The following is a 27,924-nucleotide window of genomic DNA, read 5'->3' as shown; positions in this document are numbered from 1 at the left end:
TCTCCCAAACCTGGCAGCCCAGAATGGCCAGACAGGACCTCCGGAGCATGTGGAGGGACGAGGGGCTTTGGGCACAGGGCCCTGGATTTTCGCCCAGCCCTTTCCAGAGAACAGACTTTTCTCTCCTCTGCTAACAGGAAAAAGGAGAGAAGCTGCATTTTCCATTTCAGTCGATGGGACCAACACCCTTCCAGAAACCCCTCCTCGTGGAACCTCAACAGGGTACGTTCCTGAGGGTCTCCACCCAGAGATGGCCCCCATGGTACTGTCAGGACTCCTCTTGAGCTACTCTTCTGGGACCCAGGGAGGCAGGGGGTGGACCAAGGGGCCCTTGGGGGATTAATGTTTGGGGCCAGTGTGTGTGTGTGTGTGTGTGTGTGTGTGTGTGTGTGTAGGAGAGAAACAGAGCAGCACCATTCTCTGGGCTTGCTAACATTCAATGAATCCCACCCAGGCCCACTCTATTGGTTTCCCGGGGCTGTGTAACAAAGTAACACAGGCTGGGTGGCTGAAGCAGCACACATCTATTGTCTCACAGCTCTGGAGGCTAGAAGTCCAAGATCAAGGTGTCAGCAGGCTTGGTTTCTTCAGAGGCTTCTCTCCTTGGTTTTTAGATGGTCATCTTCTCTCTGTGTCTTCACATCATCTTCCCTCTGTGTGTGTCCATGTCCAAAATGCCTCTGCTTATAAGGCACCGGCCACATAGGATTAGAGCCCACCCTAATGACCTCACTTTAATTTAATTATTTCTTTAAAGACCCCCATCTCCAAATATCACATTCTGTGATATCCTGGGGGTGAGGACTTCAGCATATTAATTTGGGAGGGCACCATCCAGCCCATAACACCTTCTGGAAGCAGCAAGCACCTTATCCCATATGGGCAGTTATGCACCACACTCATAAAGGCAATCCTGCATTGCCCACAAAGCATGTTCACACATGATTTCTCCTTCAATCCCTTTACTTCCCCCCAAAGTCAGCAGAGAAGGCAATTTTGTCTTATTTAAAACTTTTTTTTAATGTTTATTTATTTTTGAGAGAGACAGAGTACTGTCAGAATCTGAAGGGGCCAGAATCTGAAGCAGGCTCCAGGCTCTGAGCTGTCAGCACAGAGCCCGACACGGGCCTCAAACTCATGAGCTATGAGATCATGACCTGAGCCCAAGTCGGAGGGACGCTTAACTAACTGAGCCACCCAGGTGCCTCATCTTGTCTTATTTTTATAAACGAGACACCTGAGAGGTGAAGCCAGGGGCCCTGAGTGCTTCTGCCAGCAAGTGAGTGAGCAGGGCTGAGTTCTCCTAGCTCACTGTCTGGGGCCAGAACACTTCCTGCCAAGGAGGGAAGAAAATATTTCCTCTGAGAAGAGTCTCACGCCCCAATCAAGTTCATGGGTGCTCACTCTACTTGTCCTATTCAATTTGCCAGAGCTTCATCTCATAACATTTATTTGTCACTTCTCCCTGCAGTTGGCTCTCTCACTCTGCTGGGCAACTCACGTGTATTACATCTCAAAATAAATCATAAGAAGATAAAAGTAAGCAGCTAGTCAGTGCTGGAGGAGTGCTCTGAACTCAGATAAAGGTAATTCAGAAGCCTATGCTGTTTACAGGATTGTGACCTTCAAAAAAATTTGTGTATTTATTAAGGGCCCACTTTATCCCAGGCACTGTTCAACGTGCTGTTCAGGATTCTTGGGATTCATCACAACACACACTCATCTCTGGCCGTATGGAGCTTACAGTCACCCAGAGGGAGACAAACAATAAATACAATGAGTAAGTAAATTATGTCATCCATTAGAAAGTGATAAGCTGTGGAAAAAAGAAAAGATGCAGGGTCAGGTGATCAGGAATGCTGGGGGTGGGGAGAGGGCAAGTTGCAGTATTAAATAGGTTGGTTTGGGAAAGCCTCATGGAGAGGGTGATGTTTAAACAAAGACTCTGAAGGAATGAATGAATTAAACGATGTGGATGTCTGGAGAAGAGTATTCCAAGCAGAGAGAACAAGTGCAAAGGTCCTGGGGCAGGAGTGTGTCTGATGTACTGCAGGAACAGAAAGGAGGCTGGGTGGCTGTGGAGAGGAAGAGAGTGCAAGAGATGAAATCAGTTGAGAATAGTGACCAGCTGTTGTAGAGCTCACAGACCACTGCCATGACTTGGGCTTTACTCTCAGAAATGGGACCACTGGAGGGTTCTGAGCAGAGGTGGGGCAGGGTGTGGTCCAACTTACCTTTCAGTAAGATCACTGCAGCTGCTGTGCTGAGAACTGACTGCAAGGGAACAAAAAGGAAGTAGAGACATCAGTTAAGACGCTTTCGAAATAGTCCAGACAGTGGCTTGGACAAGGTGGGCCTGGTGTGGAAAGTGACAGCCTCTGCTGCCATTTGCTGCTGTTTCTCCTCCTCCTTCTTTCTGGAAAGTCTGTGGAATGGGGCCAACTGCATTCTAGCCCCGCTGGTGTGGGGATTTATTGGTGGTCCCAATAAGCAGTTCTGAGGCCAAAAAAGCTGTTTCAGTTCTCTGGATATCAGTTTTCTTGTTTAGAAAACAGGGCAAAGCAGGGCTAACAATGCCAGCCTCACAAGGCTACTTGAGAATTACCTCTGACGATGGGTGTGAAGTGCTGAGTAACAGGTGCTCAGTTACAGAGGGCTCTCTGCAGGCCCTCCAGACTCCAGGTCCTGAATCCTGTCTCAGATTAGGGCTCCAAGCCCTTGCCTTCCTGCTCCCCAAATGGAAGGAGGGACAGATCATTCTCTGAATCCTCCAGAATGGAAGGACTTCAGGGCACATGCCACTATGCAATCTTTCCCTCCTTTGGGGGGTAGTGCTCACAAATGGATGCAACCCCCTGTGAGGCCCCAGAGGCAGAGCCCGAGGTCACAGGGGGAAGCAGCTTAGGGAGGCCCAGGGAACCACAGATGAACTTCATGTCTTCTGACTCTCAGGGGAGAGTCTGCAATGAGCACTAGATTAGGAGTCCAGCAACTTGCATCTCTCTTTTTGAGATATGGTTGATATATACCATTATATTAGTTTCAGGTGTGAACACAATGATTTGATATTTGTATATACTGTGAAATAATCACCACAAGAAGTCTAGTTAACAGCACCCTGTATTTCTATAACAACTCTGCCAGTTTCTAGTTCCGTATACTTGAAAAATGACTTTTCTCTGGGCCTCAGTTTCCCCATGCGACAAATGCAGATGTTGGCAAAATTTCTGTGCTTCTCTCCAGCTTTCTGGTGGTTTTCTGGGCTTGAAGAGGAGCCCAGGCAGTTGTGGAGTCATGGATTTACTCACTTCCTTGTTTTCCTACATGACTTGGCCCTATTCCCTGGCATCCACTTCTCCCCAGCTAAGCTCTTAACTTGGTCTGAGCCAATTCTACATGGAGGACGGGTGATCTGACGTGGGGTCAGAGAGTCCTGGGACAAACCTGGACCACACAGCCTTACTCTCTCCCCTCAAGGTGTGAGATGCTTCTAAGAGATGAGGGGGATGGTCACAGTGGCAGGAGGTTACATGGTCCAGCTGGAAGGTCCCTCAGAGACCCTCCTTTTACAGGTGGGAAAGCTGAGGCTATGAGAGGGAAGGGACTTGTCCAGGACTCACAGAGGTCACTGGAAACATCTGTTTTTTTTTTAAAATAAACAACACGTTTATTAAGGTATAATAGGCATGCATTGAACTGCACATGAAGTGTACAATTTGGTGTGTTTTGACACTAAACTATCACCTCCAGAAACTTCCTTATCTCCCTCCCTCTGTCATCTCCCTCACCTCGCACTCCAGGCAACCACATTCTGCTTTCTATCACTGTCATTTAGTTTTTGCTCTACTTGAAGGCAGAGCTCCCAGGACTGGTTGGCAGATTGGGGGTGGGCTGTGGGAGAAAGAGAGGGTGACCAAGATTTTGGCCTCAGGACTAGAAGGCTGTAGTTGCCATAATTTGAGGTAAGGGTGGAGCAAAGCTGGAAAGAGCTTCCAGAGCTCAGCTTTGGACATGTGTTCGAGCTGTCGAGTGGTCCCTGGGTGGGAAAGGGTTGGTGGTGGTTGGCCATCCAAGTCTGGGGTTCCAGAGCATCTGGGCTGAGATACACAGAGAAGGACTGACAGCCAGGGACTGGACAGTTCCCCCAAGGAGTGTAGGTAACAACAAGGCCTTGGCTCTCGTACACTAACAGGTCATTAGGGCTCTCTAGAAAATGTACCCTGGCTCCCAAGTCTGCCCCTCATTCAGGGGTCAGGCCTCCCTTAGCCCTAGAGAGGGAGACTTTTGAGGGCAGAGCTATGTCATTCCATCTGAGTTTTCGCCTGGTGCCTGCACAGTGCCTGGTCCTTTATAAGAGCCTGGTACATGTTTGTTGAACAATGGGGCTGGGAAGGGCAAGAAAAACTCTCCCCACCTCTCCAAATTTGCAGGAATCCACTTCTGCTTTTTTCTCAGAGCCATGAATCACAGGAGCAGGACCGCTTCCAATAGACCTTCCCCTAACCCTCACCTCTGGCCCGTGATTCTGCAGACAAAGAAAAAGCAAAATGACGTTCAATTCACCTTTCCCTCAACTGACCTCCCAAGAATCCCATCGGCTAGGTCTTCTCATCCCACTCTACAGATGAGGAGAGTGGGGCTCCAGAGAGAGGGTGGGGAGATGTGAATGCATGGTCTCTGAATCCACTGCTGACCCCCCTCCCCCCACCCCACAAGGAGGAAGTTCTCTTGTAAGGTGGGGGGGCCCTTGGTGACATTGCATGAAGGCTTGACAGAATCTGCCTTTGGCTGTCCCCCACTGGGCACTGCCCCTTCCATAGGTCTTTCCTTCCTCTGTAAACCAGTGATAAGACAAGCCACTCCCCCTCAATCTTCTTGCCCAGCACCACCCTTTGGCACCCTATCCTCACCTGTGCTCTCCGTATGAGACCCGTAATGCCCCTTACTCTGTCCTAAAGAACCTTCTCTGGGCCATGCCTGCCTCCTCCCACTTCAGGTGTGTGCAGGCCCACATGGCAGTACATTCTGATGCCCCCAATCCTGCTCAAACATTCACTTTGCCCAATAAACACAGCTGGGGTGCTCCCATTTTATTTGGTCTGGCACACAAGTGACAGGCACTATCTTAGCCCTCCTGTGGCTGGTGAGGGGAAGTCAAGGGCTCAATTTCAGGTCATTAACCATGACCATAAGGAGCACTCTGGAGGAAAAGTTCAGGTTATGGGATAGAGAGACCAGCCATCCCGGGGTCCATGAAGGTATCTGAAGATGTGAGGGGAAAAATGGAGCTGGTGGATGAGCATAAGTCAGCAAGGGGAAGACATGAGGAGAGAACATTCCTGGTGGGGGAGAAAGTGGGACAGAGCTGTGAGGGGCAGAGAAGGCCTGTGTGCCTCAAGAGGAGACCAGGTAGGGGACTTAGAAAGTCTGGAGAAGGGCTCCTGGGTGGCTCAGTAGGTTAAGCGTCCGACTTTGGCTCGGGTCATGATCTCACAGTTTGTGAGTTCAAGCCCTGCATCAGGCTCTGTGCTGACAGCTCAGAGCCTGGAGCCTGCTTCAGATTCTGTGTCTCCCTCTCTGTCTGCCTCTCCCCCACTTGTGCTCTCTCTCTCTCTCTCTCTCTCTCTCTCTCTCAAAAATAAATAAAATTCAAAAAGAAAAAGAAAAAGAAAGTCTGGAGAGAAAGTTAGGACTAGAACTGGTATGTCTTGTCTACCAGCAAAGAAATAGGCCCTTTCCTTAGCTGGATGAATGGCTGGGACCCAGCCATTGTGACCAGGCAGTGGTCCGGGATCCTGAACTACCCTTGGAAGGAAGGTTCCCAGGTCAGTCCTCACTCAGCAGAGACTAGCAGCTCCAAGATCTCTGCTGGCAGCGAAGAGGTTTCTAGTCCCCACACCCCGTGCATTGCAGGTTTCCAGTACAGCCTGGGAGGAGGCCCAGGCCTTCTGTGTGCCGGAGCTTTCTAAGGAGGAAAGGTGGAGCCCTGGAATGTGCTGACCTCTGCCTCCTGCAAGCCCCAGGGTTGAGACCCATTCTTTCCAGCACCAGAGCTCTGCTGTAGCCAAGGGTGGGTGCGGTCCAGTGCTAGCCAGGGCCACACAGGAGCATCCACTTCCCTTAGGATAGTTCCCAGAAGGGCTTTGGCTTCTCCCAAACCTCTGTCCTCCTCCCCAGCATCCTTCCCTAATGAGGAGAGGAAGGCCCCTGAGGCCAGGGTTAGCACAAGTACACAGCCAGGGAAGTGCTGGCTCAATGCTTCCTGGGCAGGGCCTCCCGGCACCCTTGAAGCCAGTGGCCCCATAGCACTTTTCAGGAAACTTCACAGTTGGTTTTGGAAGCAGAGCACACATGGCCTTTGTCCAGAGGGAAGTCACAAGTGGCTGGAAGGGGTGGGGGCTCTGAGGAACCTACAGGGCAGGGCCCGGGTATGGGAAGGGCACCAACTTTGAAGGCCCTTAGAAGGCCACTCACCCTCTCCAAGCCTCAATGACCTCACCTATAAATGGAAACCATGGTTGCTCTGCTTAATGCCCCCAAAGAGGTTTGAGGTCGTAGTAAGGTGCTTCCCAAATGTGAGGTGAGACTCATCAGTGTCCAGTCACCCTGTGGAGAGATACTGAGGTAAACAAGTGACATCCCTCATGTGGAACACAGAAGTTGCCAAGCTTCCAAGAGCACAGCAGGACCCACAGAATGGGAGGTTAGGCGAAGTCTGAAGACTTTCTTTGCATCCTTGATTTTGAAGTACAGTGCCCTGAGGTGCTTTACCCCAGATAAACTGAGTTCTGCACTCCCCTGTCATACCGAGACTTGGGCAAGCATGGGGGCCAGTGGTTCTTCACTGGAGGCCTCTGAGAATCTGCCACGGGGGTGGGGGGATGCACACGTGAATATTCTAGAGGCTCAGAGAATTCCCAGGGCAGGGGATACATAAGAATCCTGGCTGCAGGACCCCTGGAGGTGGGTGTGTAGGAGTCAGGATTAGGCAGGGAACTGAGAACAAGGCAGGAGCCCACACAGCACTCTGAACTGCATTTTGTGTCTGCCCCCTTACCCCCGTAAGTCTTCCCTGTGGTCAGTGAGTTCTCAAGGATGTGGACTTCATCCTCCTAGAAGCCACAATGCGTGCCACTGAGCAGGGCCTCTGTAAGTTTGCTGGGAAAGGAGCAGAACAAACTTGGTAAACTCTCAACTCAAGCCTCCTGCATACAGCTGGTGCTCAATAAATGTCTGGCAGCTATTTATTTTCCAAATAAACCTGCCCCATGCTCAATATGCACCATTCGGCCTTTCCCGAACATGCCTCTTGTTTGCAGCACTATTCTTTCTGTGGGCTCTCTTTACCAGCTGACGTCGTGAGCATCCTTCATGGACCTCGTTTCTTGGGACACCTTCTCTGACCTGCCTGAGCTCAATTCAGCTCCGCCCCAGCAAAAAACCTCTAAGGACTCTCCTCAGTCCCACACAGACTGCCTGACTCCCAATGCCCACCCACACACCCCAGCCCCCAGCCCTTACCCTGATCCCAACCCTTAACGCAGTGTCCAGACAGACAGCAGTCAGCAACTTACAAACGTGTGTAGACATGTACATTCACTCCCTCAGTGGTGCTAGGAATACACACTGGTAAGTGTGCACACGTACATGTGCTCATTCCCACTCCCACTGTCTCTCAGGAGATACCAGGTTGGCTGAAAAAGCTGAGAGGATCTGGACAAGTCACTTTCCCCCATCAAAAAGCACTGAGCTGATGGTCAGGATGTCTGGGTGGGAGACCTTGGAAAAGTCACCCTGCTGAGCCTCAGATTCCCCGTCTGGGAAGTGAGGAGCTGGACCACGTCATCTCTCAGGTCTCTCTGTCAGCACCAAAATTCAAACATGTTGAAAGTGGTCAATCATATCACAAGAACAAAATTCCCCAAAGTGAAGGGTGCCCTGACTGGTGCCTCTGCACTCCAGGCTCCAGTGGGCTTGTCCTGGCAGCTGGGTCAGCCCCCTCTAAGAACACCACCAGAAATTGAGGACACAGCCGACGGGGTGGCTGTCGGTCCCCAGGCCAGGCCTTTGCCACATTTTGCCCTTCCTATTATCAATTCCCACAAGGGTGCCCTGTAGTCAGCTGTCCCACTTCATTTGAGGCAAATTTCTAAGGAGCGAGCCCTGAAATTGGCTTCTAATTTGGGAGGAGGGAGAAAAAGCAGATTCCAGTGAAGGACTATTTTTGCCGGAACATTAAAGCCAGCTGTTGTTCCTGCAGCCTGTGGGCCCCTACTGCGTCATCCCCAGGGTGGCTGGTGCCCTCATCCCTGGGAGCTGGGAGAGATGCTGTCCCCCAGCCTTTCATCTTACCACCGCCGCCTGCTCAGTTCCATCCAGCAGCACTTCTGCTTGGGTTTTCCACCTTGGACTTGCTCCTGAGAACTTGTGGAAGCATCGAGTTGTGGAAACAGATTGTTTTCATCATGATTATTCTGGGTTTAACCTCCTGGCCCTGCGTCACCAAATATATGGGGCTCTTTCTTAGAACTGTGGGAGGCCTCACCCCCTGAATCAGTCTTCATTTTTCTTCTCTTCAACTCTGGATTCTCTTTGGAGAGGCCCCCAGGCCCCTGCAAACCCTTTCTGCCTCCTCCAGGCATTGTCTGATAAGGTCTTGGGATCTCTGGGGCAGCAGAGGGGCATCATGACCCTGCCCTCCTGCTCAGTCATCAGATTCTGGCCTCTCCACAGCTGCTTCCTAATGTGAATCCAGCATCTCTGAACCTGCTCCCAAAGGGCTCAAGGGATGTGCCAACATTTGGTCTGAATGCTTTCATATGAAGATTTTCCTATTCTTCAAAACTGTAATAAAAACAACACACCCACACAAATGTGTCACATACAAATGTTAGTATATTGAAAACTACCAACACATTAACTTGGGCTGCTGCATTAACTTTTTGTTGTTGTTGTTGTAGAGACCTTAGAATAAAACTTCTATTTAATTAAATGTAGACAGCTGATTTTAAAAAAACCAAAAACACTCTTACCAAATATAAGTACTTCTCCATGTGAAACAGGATTTTTTTGATATTACACAAACAGATGGCAGTGGTTCTCAAATGGGGTGATTTTGCCCCCCTGAGGGACACCTGACAATATCTGGAGACCCTTTTGGTTGTCACTACTGAGGGGAACATTACTACTTGCATCTACTAGGTGGAGGCTAGGCCTGGTGTTAAACATCCTACAATGCACAGGACAGGCCCCCACAATGAAATATCTAGTCAGAAATGTCAATAGTGCTGAGGTTGAGAAACCCTGATATGTCAGAAGGTGCTGGATTCTGATTGATTTCTAGAACCCTGGATTTCAAGTGGTTATGTTGATCAAATTGCCTGATTGTTCTCAACAATAGACTTGATAAGTACACACAACAAATAGGAAAGCAATAAATAAAGTTATGCTTAGTAAAACACTGTTTACGTGGGGTTCCAGGTAAGATTCTTTAAAAAGAAATCTGTACCTAAGAAAGTCTGCAACCAGTTGGCCTGATTGCTGGTCATGATGCTTCTGACAGCCTGACTTTATATCTCTAGTCCATGCCACTTGGCCACCCTCTTGGCTTCAGGAGAGGCACAGACCCCTCCGAGAGAGCCTTCTCAATGTATGGGAAAGAGGGTTTATCATCCCAGTGGAGTGTGGGCTCCATAGGAGAAGAGGTTTTGGTCTGCTTTGTGCCTGGCACAAGGTAGGGGCTCATTAAATAATCACTGAATGAAAGCGAGACTTATTCCCAATGTCTTCAAGGGACTGAAGGTTCTTTCTGACACCTCTGAAGGGAAGGCAGGTATGCTGTCCTGGGAGCCCCTGCCCTGTGCTTCCATGCTGCTCTTGGCCTGGCTGGTTATTTCCCACCCGAGGAAGTCCTGGACATCCATTCACAGGAGACTGACTCCGTCAAAAGAGCCTCTGGACATCCCAGGCACACCTTCCTGGTCCAAATCCTCTGGTCAGGGAGTGACAATCTTGACCTGGCATGAAACGGTCCTCTACTCTTCCCATCCACCTTTGAAGCCTTCGCCCAGCCTCCCACACACTCCACAAAGAGCCTCACTCAGGCCGACTTGGGGCTGGTGCTCAGTGGCACACTCATCAATAGCTTCTAAGGCTAAAGAATATTTTCAAAGCACCATCCCTTCCTAGGTCACAGGATTGGACCCCGAGAAGTCATCAACTGAATCCACCTGCACCTTCTGGAGTCTCACCTGGGCAACCCAGGTGCCAGGGCTGCTGTGCTGATGGTGCAGCAGCCCCAGTCTTCAGTGATTCACTCTTTGTTCACTGGAGCCTTGCCAGGCATCTACAATGTGCCAAGCCCCATGATAGACTCACGAGCACAACAGACACTGGGCTCATGGTTCACCCCCACTGAAGTTCACCATTGACTATTGTAAGGAAGAGTGTTCTAATGTCTAAGCCCCCAAACACCAGTATCTCAGCTCAGTAACACCAGAAGAACAGGATTCTTTACTCTTGCCCATGAAGGGAACATTTTAAAACAATGACTGGGCCAGAGGCACTGGTCAGGGTGCTGGGCTTAGCTCAAGGTCTTTGCTCTACAAAGCCATGAGTTCCCTGAGGGCAGGAACTTTGTCTCATTCATTCTTAAACTCTCAAAGCAGGCTTGCATGTGTTTGCAAGGCCCTTACCTGTGGTGACTGGTGATGTCCCACCCACCATGAACTGGCACTCTCCGGCTCTGACCAAGAGCAGCCACCACCATGAAGGCTCTTGAATTGGGACATGTGGGCTTCCACTCTGGCCCCACCCCTCCCAGACTATATGATCCAGGCACCTTGCCTAATTTTGCCAAGCCTAGATTTCCCCAACTGTAAGATGGTAACAATAATATCACCCACCTCATTTGGCAATTGTGAGGGTCAGATGGTATAATCCATATCAAGTGCTTAGAACAGCGTCAGGGATAGAGTAAGCCCTCAATAAATGTTAGCCACCACCATCATTGTATTTCTGCAGTGTCCAGAAGCCTGCAGACTAGAATTGGCTGGAGGACACCTATTTGCCTCCTGGTTCATAGGCCAGAGCCCTGACATGGCTTCTTAAAGGAGGAACATGGAAGTGCCCCCACCATGCAGTGGACAGCCTTTTGGGAGGCACTGCTAAGTGGCCAGAACAAAGCCTCAAGCAACAATGTCCAGAAACTCAGACACTTGAGGATCTGCCCACTCCCCAAACTTACAGACCCAGAAAGACCCTCCCACATCTCACTGAAAGCCAGAGTCCTGCCTGGGAAGAACACAGGAACTCTAGGCTCAACCTTGACCTCAGATTTCGGAAGGGGAGTCTCCTTGTAGAAATTATTCAACTTGCAGAGACCCTGGTGGAGGGGAGAAGGGATGTCCCAATAGGAATATCCAATGGGAAAGGTGCTGTTTACATTTCAGCAGCCTCTATTGTTTCAAAAGACACAGAGAGGGCATTTCCCACAACAATGGTGGGATAGGGTCAGAATTCCTCATGTCTTATGGTTGAGGACTGCCTGGCTGGGCTATTTGCTTACAACAAAAGTCATCATTTAACCAAAGTAGCCATCTAGCAGAGTCTAGAAACTATCTTCTAGTATTGAATTAGAGGATTTGGTCCTGAATATGGCAAGTGAGTTTACCTGCTGCCTATGGTCTTCCTACAAAGACTGGGACAGGCTTCATCAGGCCGTTGGAGTGAAAGGAGCAGTCCCTGGATGCCCTACCTGCCAGAAGCCTTACGTAAGAGCTGCACTGCACGGTGGGCTCCAGAAGGGGAACAAGACTGGGTTTTCCTCAAGCCTACGTCCCTAACCACCAAGTATTAAGAAGAAATTGAAACCTGTTGTGGCAAAGGTTTGTGTTGCTGGGTCAGATGGTGACATTGAGAGGGTTTCTTAGGGTCTGTCCCTGTCAAAGGCATCTCAGCACCTGCCCTTCCCGTAGCTTTACCCACCCCACCTTCCAAGTGCTCAAGACAAAACCCCTGGGGTTCTATCAGTGCCTCTCTCACTCTCACGCTGCCCCCCACCCCCATCTCATCCATCACTGCTAGCTCTTCCTTCAGTTATCTGTCCAGACCAGAGCACCTCCCACTACCTCCACGGCTATCACCAGGCCCAAGCACCATCTTCTGCTTGGGTTACTGCCATGGCCTCCTTGCTAGTCTCCCTGCTTCTGCCTTCACCCCTCTATAATCTGTTCTCTCCACAGATGCAGCATGATCTTTTAAAATGTAAGGCTGATGTTGTCACTTTTCTAGAACATTCCAGAGCCCAGGGAACACTTCTGAGCTCGCTGGAGCAAAATTTAAAGTCCCTTCTGTGGCCTGTACAATCTGTTCCCTTATTTGTCTCAAGCTCCATCTTTCTCAGGAGTTTAAAGAAAAGAATAGGCAGGAGTTACCCATTGAGAGTTCCCAGCTGCAGAGACAATGGCTCACGTTTGAAGGAGGGCAGGTCCACAGATGAGACCCGAGGCTGTTGGGAACCCTCTGGTTCCAGGTGCCAATGGGAGCCTTCATGCCCTAGTGAAGTACTGTTCCACATGTATATTATGTTGCTGGTGTGAATGTTAGCATTGGGACTGCAGTAAAGGGTGAGGTTATTGTGTATGAGTGTTAGGGTTTGGGGAAATCCTTTGTGAGACTGAGGGATGCCTTCAGTGGCCTTTGGCTGGCCCAGCTGGTCAGGGAAAGTATTCCAGAGAAGGGTAACCAGGATGAGTGCTCACAACCTCAACAGGTGATGATAATGAACTCAGGAGGCTATTCCAGGTAGAAGAAATGAAATAGACCAAGAAACACAAAAGTTTCCCTGAGCAAGGACTGGGAAGCTGGAAAACAATGGCCCATCTTAGCTAAAGTATAGGAGTTAGGCTGAGGGACCAGGAGGAGACAAGCAGATGTCTCTCAGGTACCCCTGGTGTACCAGGCCCTGTGCTTAGTGCTAGAAGACAAAAAAGGGCTGATTTTCCCCCACCCCATCGCACCCTGCACAAGGCAGTGGGCATTAGAAAGACACACGTAGCCAGCATCACACACACACATGCACACATACTCTCACACACACAAGGAGAAGATACACTGGGATGAGATAGCTCAATGGCCTTTGTCAAAAGTTTCTCCCAACAGAAAACAGGCAGTGGTGCTAAAAGATCCACAGGGAAACCTCGGCTGCACCCAGCTCCTGTCTAGTGGTCCCTGGAGCCAACCTCCAACTTTAAAACAAATCCGTTGGGTAGGTCCTCTTCCTTCCAACAAAGCACGCAGTTACTTCCTCCCATCAGAAATATTGAGACTCAGGGTGCCTAGCCAACTCTTGATTTTGGCTCAGGGCATGATCTTACACTCTGTGCTGACAGTACAGAGCCTGCTTGAAGTTCACTCTCTCCCTCTCTCTCTGACCCTCCCTGCTTGCACGCACTCTCTCTCTCACAACTAAGAAAGAAAGAAAGAAAGAAAGAAAGAAAGAAAGAAAGAAAGAAAGAAAGAAAGAAAGAAAGAAAGAAAAGGAAATGCTGAAACTCTAAGATATGCTGTTAGTGGAGAAAAGCAGGATATGGGACAGTATATAAATAGGTGGACTCTATCTGTGATGTTAAAAGTCACCATAGTAAAGGACGCTATGTTAGCTCTGGAAAGAAACAAAGACACTGGCAGGATGGGGTGGGGGGCAGGAGTGGGATAGGGACTTAGTTTTTATTGTGTTTTACTACACATTTTGAATTTTGTAACAGACTTATGTATTAATCAAAATAAGGAATTAATTTAAAAAATTGTTTTTAATTCCAAGGCTCTAAGGAGCCAGATTGTTTCACAAGCAAGTCCCCAGGCATGGTGGCTCATAGGCCTTCCTCACCATCAGGTACCACCTAAGTGCTGTGGCCCCAGGCACACCACAGGCTCCAGCCTGTACACAGAGCACCCAGGCAGAAAGACACATGGGAGCCTGTAGAGGCTGGGGGCCTGGAAAGCCAGGTTGTGTCTGAGCCACTCCCAGAGCTGCAGCCCAAGTGGGTTCAAGTCCAGATGTGCACTCAGCCCTCACATAGCTCTGTTGGAGAGTCAAGGTCCCTAGAGAGGCAGTCCCCTTGACCAGTCCTTGGTCTGGTGCTCACCCCCGGCTACATCAGGGTGATAATGGGAAGAGCCTGGCACAGCCCACAGCGGGGAAGCTTAATTCACTTTACTGGGTGCTGCTAGGTGCCAGGCCACCACAACTGGCTGAACATTTCCTACAGGGATGATGGAACACGGTGCACTTGAAACTACAGGGTAAAAAAATGGTATGGTGAATGGTCAGATCAAAGGAAGCATCTGAGTAACTGCCATAGGAGATGGCATGCATTTCCTATTAACAGAAAGGAATCCTGGGTCTTGAAGAAGTGTGAAGCTATTCTGGACAAAAGTTACACTTTCAGAGGCAATTAACGGGATTTGGTTGCATGAGTCATGTTATACACCCGTTAGGGCTAAAGCCTCAGAGTGTCTGTAGTGCCACACCCTGAGGCTGTTCCTTGGCCCTTCGCAAGGACCAGAGAGCTCCCTGGGAAGCTTAGCAGTCCTAGAATGTCCGAGGTGGGCTGGCAGATACCAGCACGTTCCTGGACTTTCTGGCTGAGTGGCCTACTTCTTGGTAATCTTGGGGCACCCTGAAATCTATGGAAGGACATTTTTCTTTCATGAAAATGTTGAAATAATTGGAGCTGAGTGACACAAATCTGGCATGAAAATTCCTGCCGTGAGTCCTGAAGCTCAGGCTGCCAAATACCAGTGTTCTTACTCGCTTGGGTCAGTATTCAACAATGACTTATTCCAGTGAATAGACAAGACTAAATATAGCTTCATAGGATTTCTTTTCATTACATTAAAATTCATACTTCAGAAAAGCTAATAGGCTAACTACACACCTCACTACTGTTATCAATAAAATATTAACTTCAACCATTCTGAGATAGGCAAGGGGGTTTTCAGTTACGGTTGATACCAAAAGGTCAAAGGCCTTACAAAAAACTATTCCCAGCCACAGACTAAGAGAAAGGAGCTGGGTACCCCTGATTTCCCCTGGTGGTTCAGCCTTTCGAGATGAGGTCCCCATTTTAACCTCAAAACAGATCTGGTTCCTTCTGTGAGTAGCTGGTTTTGTTCTGCCATGGGACTGAGAACAGAGGGGTGGAGCTGTCTCTCCCCTCTGGCGGAGGCCCCAGGGCCCCTCAATCCAGGCCTGTCTCCTCAAGAGGGTGACCAACTGTTCCAGTTTGCCCAAGACTGACGGAGTTCCCAGAGCATGGGACGGTCAAAGCTAAAACCAGAAAAGTCCAGGGCAAACTGGGACAAGTTGCTCAACTGACTCCCTGCCCATTCAGTCCTTTCACAGCTGCCCCCTCAAGGCAGATCCACAAGGAGAGGGAGGGGGAGTGTGGTCTTGGCAAGGACAGTTCAACTAATAATAATTTCTCCCACATGGTCATCCACCTACCCCAGGCACTGTGCCAAGGGCTTTTCATGCACTATCTCATCCCACGCTTTCCATAAATGTTTTCCCCACGAGTCCCAGACAGGTTAAGTGACTTGTGCAGGGTCACCCAGTCAATAGATGGAGAGGCAGGAATGGGGACATATGCCTCCTGTCAAAGGTACACTGAATACAACATGAATATAAACCAAGCAATCATTCTTCAGTTTACCATCTAGTCATTAAAAACTTTTCCTTAAGAAACCTTAAAATGTTTTGAAACACTGTACTCTCTCAAAATTTAACTCTATCTTATCATAAGTCTAAATTGCTCTAAATAATGCTGTAAATAATGTCTGATATACTGTAAGTTTTAAACAAAAATGCCACATCCTTCTTTAAAGTGTATGCAATGATGGGAATGCAAAATAGCACAAACCTTGTGGAGGGGAACTTAGTAATAACTAGTAAAATTATATAACTGTTTCCTCTTTACTCAGCAATCCTACTTCTAGAAATCTATCCCAAAGACACACTAGCAAAAACAAAATGACATTATTGTAGGACTATTCACTGAAGTACTGTTTATAACAGTAAAAGACTGGAGGGGCACCTGGCTTGTTCAGTTTGTAGAGCATGTGACTCTAAATCTCAGGGTTGTGAGTTCAAGCCTATACTGAGTGTAGAAATTACTTTAAAAAATATGTATGTATTTATGTATGCATGTGTGCATGTATGTGTATATATACATACATATATATACACACACATATATACATATCCGTATATGTATATGTACATATACATATATATTATAGATATTATATAATATTATAATATTATATATATATCTATAATACACACACACACACACACACACACACACACATATATAACACCGAAAGACTGGAAATCCACATTTCTAGCTATCAGGGACTAGTTTAACAAGCCACACCCTGTCAACACAATGGAGTTCTATGCAGGTATTAAAAAGGAAGAAAGAGAATTTCTGAATTTTTGGTAAAATCCATAGGGCATATATTGTTATATGAAAAAGCCAAGGTGTAGAATCATATGTATAATATACTACTTTTATGTGGACTTGGGGAATATAAATAAATAAAAACAAATAAATAAATTCATATTTGTCTACATTTCAAGACAAAGGCAACAACAGTTGGAGAGGAAATGAGCTTCCCACATGAGGAATGTAAAGGAGTTAGGGAAAGACAATAAAAGCTGAACTTCTCTGAATTTACCTTACTTTATAGTTTTGACTTTGGAATCATATAGATGCTTTAACTAAATAATTACGTAAAATTAAAAATTCTTTAAAAATGAAAATATGAAGAATAATTGAAGAAAATTAGAACAAAAGAAGATATACATAAAAACTTAGAACAAAATAAAACAAATGAACCTAACTGGATATCAAATTGGTGGCTTACCAGAATTATTTTTCTTTATTTTTTTTAGATTTATTTCTTTTATTTTTAGAGAGAGAGAGTGAGCGTGCAAATGGGGGAGAGGGACAGAGGGATGGAGGGGGAGACAGAGGGAGAGAGAGGGGGAAGGAAGGGGGGTTAGAGAGAGAGAGAGAGAGAGAGAGAGAGAGAGGGAGAGAGAATATCCCAAGTAGGATCCACACTTAGCACGGATGCTGACATGGGGCTCAATCCCACAACCCTGGGGTTATGACTTGAGTCAAAATCAAGAGTTGGATACTCAACTGGCAGAGCCACCCAGATGCCCGCCCCCCCCAGAATTATTAAAGTGACCTTAAAATACAGTATTTTGGCTGAACATTCCAAATAAGGCATATGCTAAATAAACTGCAAAGACATCTTAAATTGATTAGTTTCAGTAATCATTTTGTGGTCATAACATTAGTAAAGTTATTTTGAAAGTATTATATACAATATCATATCAGTAATTATGTATTAATAGGAATCAAAATTTTTGGTGTAAGAGAAATGAGATACAAATACAGAATTTTAAATTTAAATCAAATTCTGTAACCTTAAAGTTTAATCTTAAATAATAATATTGACTCATAATTTATTTTTATATTTTAAAACAAACATCTATTTGCTAGCTCTGTTCTCTGCAAAGACCTAGAAGCAGTGATCCATTCAGTAGCAATGAGCATGTCTAGCACTCAGATTATGGTCTCTAAATATGATCTCCCAATAAAGAGCTTCTTGGAGAAATGTCTGAAGGTCTGAAGCAGGAAACTTATAAGGTGAGCCTGCACTGCTTTGTCAAACTAGAAAGCAAGGATGCTACCCAAGAGAACTAGGGTCATGCCAAAAGATCACAGGAGTCAAGTACCACTGGCCAGAGATGGGACAATTTAGGCATCAAAAAGAATAATGACTGCAATGCAATGAAATAATCAAATATATTAAAAATAACTGAGGGGCTCCCGGGTGGCTCAGCTCCTAAGCATCTGACTTCAGCTCAGGTCGTGATCTCACAATTTGTGAGTTTGAGCCCCGTGTGGGGATCTGTGCTGACAGCTCAGAGCCTGGAGCCTGCTTCAGATTCTGTGTCTCCTTCTCTCTCTCTCTGTCCCTCCTACCCCCTCTCAAGAATAAACATTAAACAAATTAAAAAGACATAACTAAGTCTGTACATAATAATACAAAAACAAAAACACTGTCAGACACAGGCCATGGGCCCTGAACATCCCTGCATGATCTTGCTGGATAGGCAAAGAACACAAGTCCCTGATCATTCCATATCCAGGCCATTTTTCAGGGTTATATCAGCAGCAAGTAACCTCAGAAGGAAGAGTAATCGTCCCTGCAGGACAAAGTTGACTCCTTACTGTGATGCAACCCCAACTGCATGTACAGCATCAACATGGGTCACTCCATATCGTCCCATAGGACTTCGGAAAAGGGAACTACAGTAAACATGAAGTTCATGTTGCTTGCTGTGCCATGAGTAATAAAGTCCTTTGTCTCTGCTCCAGAGGTTACAGTCTTCAGCTGATATCCATGAGACTGCGGTGAGCTAACTTGGTGAGTTTTCATGAGATAAGATCCTAGACACCTATCTCACTGGTCACCTTTGGCAGTTATTAGGACACCAGCTCATTATTTTGAAAATGGGTGGAAAGCAAGTGTAATTCCTGCATAAGCCATATTCCAGGGTAAATAGTTGTTCTAGGGAAGTTCTTTATCAGAGAGTTTTAGCTGATAAATTCAGAAGAGGTGGCTAGAATTTGAAAAACGCTATTTTTCATGTCCTAATGTAATAATGAATTTAAGCAATGTAATGTTCATCAATGGCTGCCTTTTATTTATTTTTTAATTTTTAGGCAAGTTTCATTTATTTATTTTGAGAGAGCACATGTTGGGGAGGGGCAGAGAGAGAGGGAGAGAGAAAATCCCAAGCAGGCTCCACACTGTCAGCACGGAGAACCCGATGCAAAGCTCAATCTCATGAACCGAACCAAACTGTGAGATCATGACCTGAGCTGAAATCGAGTCGGATGCCAACTGACTGAGACACCCAGGGGATCCTAATGGCTGCCTTTTAAAACCACTAGCTAGAATGTTGATAGAAAACTCTACAGTGCATTGCTCTATAATGAATATCTCACAAAAACAGATAACAGACATCATGTGATTCCTGCTGTGATAAAGAAAGAAATTATACCACTTATGAAATGTTCTTATAGAAAATTGCCCATGAATCTGATTAAATCTTTGGACCTGGGGCACCTGGGTGGCTCAATTAGTGAAGCACAGAGCCTGCTTGGAATTCTCTCTCTGCCCCTTCGCTGCTCTCTCTCTCTCTCTCTCTCTCAAAATAAATAAATAAATAAACTTTAAAAAATTTGTATACAAAAAAATCTCCAGACCTAAATACCATTCACAAGAAATACAGGGAACAAAGAAACATGTTAATGATACCAAGAGAGTACAAACAACAAAGTTTAGAATATGGGAAACTCTATAGAACAGATTCCTTGGTTTCTCCAATAAATAAATGACTAGAAAAATAAAAAGAGAGATAGAACTGCTAGATATTGCAGGACTTTAGAGAAATGTCAACCAAATGCAATCAATGTGTGAATTTTGGGTGCTGATTTAAACAAACCATCTGTAAAAAGCCATTCAGGAGACAACTGGGGAATTAAAGAAGATGGGATATTTGAGGATATTATGTAATCGTTGTTAACTTCTAGGTGTTAGGAGTCCTTCTTAGATACTGAAGTATTCACAAATGAAATAATATGAGTCTGGAATTTACTTTAAAATAATCCAGTGGCCAGAGGCAGGGGAAAGAGGAGTAGGGGTTGGAGATGAAACAAGATTCCTCCTATGTTCATTATTAAAGCAGGTTACAGGTACATGAATTTGTTTTATTATTTTCTTTAGTTTTGTGACTGAAAATTTCCATAGAAAAAAAGTATTTTTAAGCAAAATGGTACTATTCCTGGGCTTCTTAAATAATGCAACTAATGAAATCCAGATACATAATAATTATGTATTTGACAGAATTAGGACAGTACATTGAATCTGAGAAGAAGGCATTAATCCTATTAAAACAAAGCTGCTTTTCTAAAAGTTGTGAGCACTCCATCCTCAACAGCATTCAGGAACATATTGTCCCAAGCCCACACTTAAGTAGGCAGTCTGGTTTAAATTTATTTTCTGGAAATTCTTAGGATAAAGAGAAAGTAAAAATACTGTCAATCATGTGAAAGACATCAGACTTTGGATATCAAAAGGGGGTCTATATACTTGGAAAGCTTGGAATCTACTGGAATGGGAATAGGCAGGAATATACCCTCTCAGATGTTCCAGCTTTCTCCACCCCAGCTTCCCATCCCAACCCTGAATCCACTAGGTACCCTTACTCTGCCTCTCAGGCTATGGCCTAAACCTGCCACTGGTCCCTCCTGGGCTCAGCTTGCTTGGGTTGGTCCTTCCCCATTCTCTGTTTGCCTATCTCTCTCCAGCTCCTGTGTCCAGACCTGCAGTCGTGGGCATGTGACATAGTATAGGAAGGGGGCAGGCCCCTGGCTCTAATGTAAATCTGCAACAAGGCAGTCTTAGTCCTCCCAGAACACAGGGAAGGGCTGTGATCTTTGTCTCCCTCCTCCCCATGGATCCTCCCTTCCATCCTCATGCTTCTCCTCCTTTGAGCCCCCAGAAAGACCTTCCTTCAGCACCCCTATCCAAAAAGGCAGCCTCCTCTGTGTTCCTGAGGGCCCAGCAGCAAACCCACAATAGCTCCTATGACATGCTGGCCTCCTAAGGAAGTTGGCCAAGCTGAACCGCTGGAGCCTTTCCAGTCCTTTGCAGATTATGCTCTTGATGAAAAGAGAACAAAGACTTGCACAAGGAATGGGAAGAGACAGAGAGGAGGGTCAGCACAAAAGAACATGTGGTAGAAGGAGAATGATGGGCTTAAATGCCTTCTAGGAGGGCGTAGTCTGCAAGTACTCAAAGTAAAAGGTGAGTCCAGAAGACAATGAACAGATGGTCAGCAGGCTCTCACTCAGAGACTGTTACTGTGATAGAGCAGGGGTGGGGGGGGGGGCAGGGAGGTGGGGATCCTGGACTAATGAGGAGGAGAGACAACTTGGGGGAAGAGAGCCAGTCAACTACTAATTCATTATTCAGAAAGTGGATGTTGTGAGAGACACTGGCTGAGCTTCAGTGCCTAAGACATAGCCCTACAGCTAAAGCCTCCATATTTAAAATTTTATTTTTAACATTTATTTATTTTTGAGAGACAGAGAGAAACAGTGTATGAGCAGGGGAGGGGCAGAGAGAGGGAGACACAGAACTCGAAGTGGGCTCCAGGCTCTGAGCTGTCAGCACAGAGCCCAACGCAGGGCTCAAACTCACAAACTGTGAGATCATGACCTGAGTCAAAGTCAGATGCTTAGCTGACTGAGCCACCCAGGAACTCCTAAAGCCTCTGTATTTAGAAGATGTTACAGAGCTTGATGCCAGAGGGACCCTCATCAGGGCTCAGGGTGCGGGACCCAAATCAGAGGTCAGAGCTCCTCAGGGTTGGCCCCAAGAGCTCCATGGCTTGTAGGAAGGTACCTTTCGTGTTTTAGGGTTTCCAAACCTTGATAACAGGGCCATAGACCCCTCTCTGAGCACTCAAGCTTCTGTCCAGGAAAGCCTGGCTGGTAGTATAGTGATATCAGGCCAGGTGAGAAGAAATAAAGGACCTTCTCAGGAATCTTGCCTGTAGCAAACAGCTGGGCCAGTGTGCTCCCTCAGAGAGGAGGAGCCATCAAATAGGAAATCCCCCCAGGTGAGGGACTGATGAAAAAGTTGGCAGAGCTCCGCCCTGGAGAGGCTCTGATACTCTGACCCTCTCACACCCACCTCCAAAGTGGCAACACTCCCAAAGTGGTAATATAGTCAGGGAGGAGGAGACCTGGAGGAGCACGAGGTCCCAAAGAAAGAGCCCCTGTGAGTCCTGCTACCCCAACACATCTCACTCAGGGACACTTAGAACTGCACATGAACTCCTAGTGTAACTCTGGCTCTCTCCTTACCTTCCACTCCTGGTTTCTCTAGGGCAGAGTGGGAACGTAGGGGATGAGTCAGATCCAAGAATGGGCTGGCCAAAAGCAGGAACATTTGGTCAGCCTGGCAAATGTGCACACCTGCCCCACCCTGGCCCTGCCACACCTGCCTCCTCCCACCTGCCCCACTGCATCCTGCACACACTCTCATGGCCACTCAGTGGTCTGTCACTCATGAGGGTGTGTCACTTTCGTCACTTTCCCCATCAGTTCCTTGACTCAGCAGCAGCGCCAGGTCTGTCACAGAGGCATGCATGACAGAAGTTGAATGACTAGAGGAAGAAGGGAACGGATAACGCTTGTTGCCTTTGGAGCCCTTGGGAAGTGCCCTGCTCATTTGGCCCTTGGCTTCATTACTGCAAAAGGAGACAGCTCTCAGCTAAGCCCAGAAGCCTGCAAAGCCAGACTTCTAAGGAAAAAAGTTCAAAGCATCAAAACTCCTCCGTCCTATCAGGAGAGCTTAGCTAGGGACTGGGATCGGCTTTCCCAGGATATGCTGTCAGTCCTGATGTGTAAAGAGCAAGGGCCTCTGGTCTGCTTGGCTCTCCAGATGGCCCAGCAAGCCAGAGTGGGTACTAGAAGCCCACTTAGCAGAGGCCCCATGGCTCAGGCCCTTACATCACCACTAGATTCCAGTTTGGAACCTCCTGTTTGGGCAGGTAAGCCTGAGCTAGAGGGCAGATGGCAGCAGGAATTTGCACCATCCAAAGCAAGGAGCCTTACCCTAGGCTACAAATCAGGATAAGCTGAGGCAGGGGAGACTTTTAAACATAGTAATATTCTGGTCCCACCACAGACCAAGTGAATCAGAATCTCTGGGGTAGGACTCGGGTCAGGGGATCACAACATGAAGCTAGGACAGAGAACCCCAGGCTCAGTTATAATTGTCCCCAATTTCTGACACATAGTGTGAAGGTGGGTCTGGGAGGTGAACCTCTAGCCACAAGACATTTTGATGACCTAACTCTATGGTCATCTCTCCTGAACAATGCATTAATGTCCTGGTAACTGGTCCTTGTCTCCAAGATATAACACAGACTCTTTAGCCTGGCAGATGACAGAGTGTCCACTGTCCAGAGAAAAACCCTGAGTGGTACAGCATTTGTTCTGGGAGCACTGCTAGGTCTCCTTCTCCTAATGATGTAAGGGAAAGAGGATGGGCACAGTGTAGACTGCCCAGGTAAGAACACAGACTTTGGATCAGTTTGGTTTCAAATCAGATACTGACCTTGAAAAAAATAACTTAACCTCTCTGCCCCCTGTAAACTGCTGGTTCCATAAAATGGTGAAGTTCGGGAGAAGTTACAGAACCCACTGAGTCATAGCCCTGGCTTCTACAACACTTCCAATGCCTAGAACCTATGAGGGAGACACCATAAATGTGTCTTTCCTTGCTTGGGACTGTCAGAGGGCATGAGGTAAATCCTGAGTTCTGTGGGAACGACTCACACTTGTCTGTCTGCAAATCCAGACTTGGTCTCAGCTGCATGGCTGAGAAAAACTGAACCCCTCTGAGCCTCAGTTTGTTCATCTCTAAAATGGAAATAATGATACTGACCTCACAGGGCAGTGCTGCAAACAAGGGACTATGCACACAAAGTACCCAGCACAGCGTGGGGCATACGGTAGACGCTCATCAACCCATCAGGACCCCCTTCTATTCTCTTCTCCTGGGGATGAGACAATTACAACTCTGGACCAGGCTTCCAGCCAAGGATGCTGACTCACATAGGATGGCTGGTGACGTTGATACAGGTGTGGTAAGAAATGGGTGACCGTGCTTGCCATATCAGAACTGTTAGAAATAAAATCCTCTGAGTCTCCATTCCTAAAGAAATCAGTGGAGACTGGTACAACTTTTATTCCTGAGAAATTGAGTTGTGGCCTTCCCTGGAAGCCTTCCCTGACTGCCTGCCAGGCCCCCAGGGTTATGTGGATATCCCTCCTCACAGTTCCTGCAGCTCCAGCGCTTGCCCCACCGGCAATTTGCATGTATGTCTCCCCTGCAGATGATAAGCGCTGTGAGGGCAGGGCTGGGTCTCATTATCACTGAATCACTGGCACCCAGCACAAGGGTCCCTCCATTGCTGCCTCTGGGCTCTAAACAAGAGTGAGAACATCCAAACATCAGGCTGGACCCTGTCCTCCAGATGGCACAGAGAGATATCCTTCCCTCTCAGAAGCCAAGAGACTGCAGCTAGACTACTCTGACTTCAAAACTGTCTAGACATGATACATGGCTCATTAAGAAATCAGCTAACTTGGGTAGCTGATCTTGCTGGGTCTCCCCAGCCTATCCAGCTCATTGGTCTAGGTTTTAAGATTGGCTTATGTGCAGTGGCAAGTCCCTGTTATCTCAGGGAGGAAACAGGAGTTGGGGCTGGGCAAGAACACACTTCCTGGAGGGCAGGGCAACCCCACAATGGGAGTGGGCAGCTACCCTTACCTGTTCCTAACAACTCATGCAACTTCCGGCTGAGCTACTATACTTCCCGTAGTCCACTCCCTAAAGAGGGGAGTGTCTGAACAGTGAGATGTGAGGTTTCCTTAAGCCTCCTCAGCCTGGACTAGCAGGCTATTGTAAGGTCTTTGACTTTGACTTTTACTCTGAATGAAATGGGACCCACTAGAGGGTTTTGAACTAGAGAGTGATATGCTCTGAATTATCTTTTAACAGGATCCATTTGGCTTCTATGTTGAAAACAGCCTGAAGAGGGGCCAGAGCTGAAAGTGTGAGATCACTTATGGAGCTACTTGATACTGACATTCAGTGTGCACTTCCCATGAACCAAGGCTTAAGCCTTATACAAAGAAACAAAGCAAAACAACAACAACGACAAACCAAACTATGAAGTAGGTATACTTATAATCATGCTGTTTAATCAAAAGTCTCCCAACAAATAAGAGTCCAGGACCAAAAGGCTTCCCTGGGGAATTCTACTAGACATTAAAATGTTTAAAAAATCTTTATTTATTTTGAGAGAGAGACAGAGTGTGAGCAGGGGAGGAGCTGAGAGAGAGGGTGACACAGAATCGGAAGCAGGCTCCAGGCCCTGAGCTGTCAGCACAGAGCCCGATGCGGGGCTCAAACTCACGAAACGTGAGATCATGACCTGAGCCAAAGTCGGACGCCTAACCCACTGAGCCACGCAGGTGCCACATTACCAAACATTTAAAGCAGAGATAAATATCTATCCTTCTCAAGTGGTTCCAAAAAATAGAAAGGGAAGGAAAACTTCCAGACTCATTCTATGAAGCCAGCATTACTCTGATTCCCAAACCAGACAGAGACCCAGCAAAAAAAGAGAACTACAGGCCAATATCCCCGATGAATATGGATGCAAAAATTCTCAACAAGATACTAGCAAATCAAATTCAACAGCATATAAAAAGAATTATTCACCATGATCAAGTGGGATTCATTCCTGGGCTGCACGGCTGGTTCAACATTTGCAAATCAATCAGTGTGATACATCACATTAATAAAAGAAAAGATAAGAACAATATGATCCTGTCCATCAATGCAGAGAAAGCATTTGACAAAATACAGCATCCTTTCTTAATAAAGACCCTTGAGAAAGTCGGGATAGAAGGAATATATTTAAACATCATAAAAGCCATTTATGAAAAGCCCACAGCAAATATCATCCTAAATGGGGGAAAACTGAGAGCTTTACCCCTGAGATCAGGAATACGACAGGGATGTCCACTCTCACCACTGTTGTTTAACATAGTGTTGGAAGTGCTAGCATCAGCAGACAACAAAAGGAAATCAAAAGCATCAAAATTGGCAAAGATGAAGTCAAGCTTTCACTTTTTGCAGATGACATGATACTATACATGGAAAACCCGACAGACTCCACCAAAAGTCTGCTAGAACTGATACATGAATTCAGCAAAGCCACAGGATACAAACTTAATGTACCGAAATCAGTTGCATTTTTATACACCAATAATGAAGTAACAGAAAGACAAATAAAGAAACTGATCCCATTCACAACTGCACCAAGAATCATAAAATACCTAGGAATAAACCTAACCAAAGATGTCAAAGATCTGTATGCTGAAAACTATAGAAAGCTTATGAAGGAAATTGAAGAAGATACAAAGAAATGGAAAAACATTCCATGCACATGGATTGGAAGAATAAACATTGTTAAAATGTCAATACTACCCAAAGCATCTACACAATGAATGCAATCCCAATCAAAATTGCACCAGCATTCTTCTCGAAGCTAGAACAAGCAATCCTAAAATTTGTATGGAACCACAAAAGACCCAGAATAGCCAAAGTAATATCGAAGAAGAAAACCAAAGCAGGAGGCATCACAACCCCAGACTTTAGCCTCTACTACAAAGCTGTAATCATCAAGACAGTATGGTATTGGCACAAAAATAGACACATAGACCAATGGAATAGAAGAGAGACTCCAGAATTGGACCCACAAATGTATGGCCAACTAATCTTTGACAAAGCAGGAAAGAATATCCAATGGAAAAAAGACAGTCCCTTTAACAAATGGTTCTGAGAGAACTGGACAGCAACATGCAGAAGAAGAAACTAGACCACTTTCTTACACCATTACAAAAATAAACTCAAAATGGATGAAGGACCTGAGTGTGAGACAGGTAACCATCAAAACCCTAGAGGACAAAGCAGGAAAAAACCTCTCTGACCTCAGCCACAGCAATTTCTTACTCGACACATTTCCAAAGGCAAGGGAATTAAAAGCAAAAACAAACTATTGGAACCTCATCAAGATAAAAAGCTTCTGCACTGCAAAGGAAACAATCAACAAAACTAAAAGGTAACCAACGGAATGGGAAAAAGATATTTGCAAATGACATATTGGATAAAGGACTAGTATCCAAAATCTATAAAGAACTCACCAAACTCCACACCTGAAAAAAAAAAATCCAGTGAAGAAATGGGCAGAAGACATGAATAGACACTTTTCTAAAGAAGACATCCAGATGGCCAACAGGCACATGAAAAGATGCTCAACATTACTCCTCACAAGGGAAATACAAATCAAAACCACACTGACGCTAGTCAGAGTGGCTAAAATGAACAAATTAGGAGACTCTAGATGCTGGAGAGGATGTGGAAAAACGGGAACCCTCTTGCTCTGTTAGTGGAAATGCTAACTGGTACAGCCACTCTGGAAAACAGTGTGGAGGTTCCTCAAAAAATTAAAAATAGTTCCTCAAAAAACTAGAAATAGAACTACCCTACGACCCAGCAATTGCACTACTAGACATTTATCCACGGGATACATGTGTGCTGTTTTGAAGGGACACATGCACCCCCATGTTTATAGAAGCACTATCAACAATAGCCAAAGTATGGAAAGAGCCCAAATGTCCATCGATAGATGAATGGATAAAGAAGATGTGGTATATATATACAATGGAATATTACTCGGCAATCAAAAGAATGAAATCTTGCCATTTGCAACTACATGGATGGAACTGGAGGGTATTATGTTAAGTGAAATTAGTCAATCAGAGAAAGACAAAAATCATATGACTTCACTCACATGAGGACTTTAAGAGACAAAACAGATGAACATAAGGGACGGGAAACAAAAATAATATAAAAACAGGGAGGGGGACAAAACAGAAGAGACTCATAAATATGGAGAACAAACTGAGGGTTACTGGAGGGGTTGTGGGAGGGGGGATGGGCTAAATGGGTAAGGGACACTAAGGAATCTACTCCTGAAATCATTGTTGCACTATATGCTAACTAATTTGGATGTAAATTTAAAAAAATAAAAAATAAAACAAGTTAATAAAAATTTAAAAAAATTAAAAATAGATCTACCTTATGACCCAGCAACAGTACTGCTAGGAATTTACCTAAGGGAAA

At 46.2% G+C, this 27,924-nt stretch overlaps 1 long non-coding RNA gene across 1 annotated transcript; it reads left to right on the top strand.

Moving 5' to 3' along the window:
- Positions 1-27,870, top strand: LOC128777322 (uncharacterized). The gene is made up of 2 exons (XR_008422583.1): positions 1-222; positions 24,730-27,870. It is a non-coding gene; the product is annotated as an uncharacterized LOC128777322 (long non-coding RNA).
- The last annotated feature ends 54 nt before the right edge of the window (positions 27,871-27,924 follow it).

This window comes from Panthera pardus, unplaced genomic scaffold (assembly GCF_024362965.1).
Source record: "Panthera pardus isolate Hobbes unplaced genomic scaffold, ASM2436296v1 HiC_scaffold_16, whole genome shotgun sequence".
NCBI classification, from domain to species: domain Eukaryota; kingdom Metazoa; phylum Chordata; class Mammalia; order Carnivora; family Felidae; genus Panthera; species Panthera pardus.
Note: the sequence above shows the minus strand (reverse complement) of the source record. Positions and strands in the feature narration are given on the sequence as shown.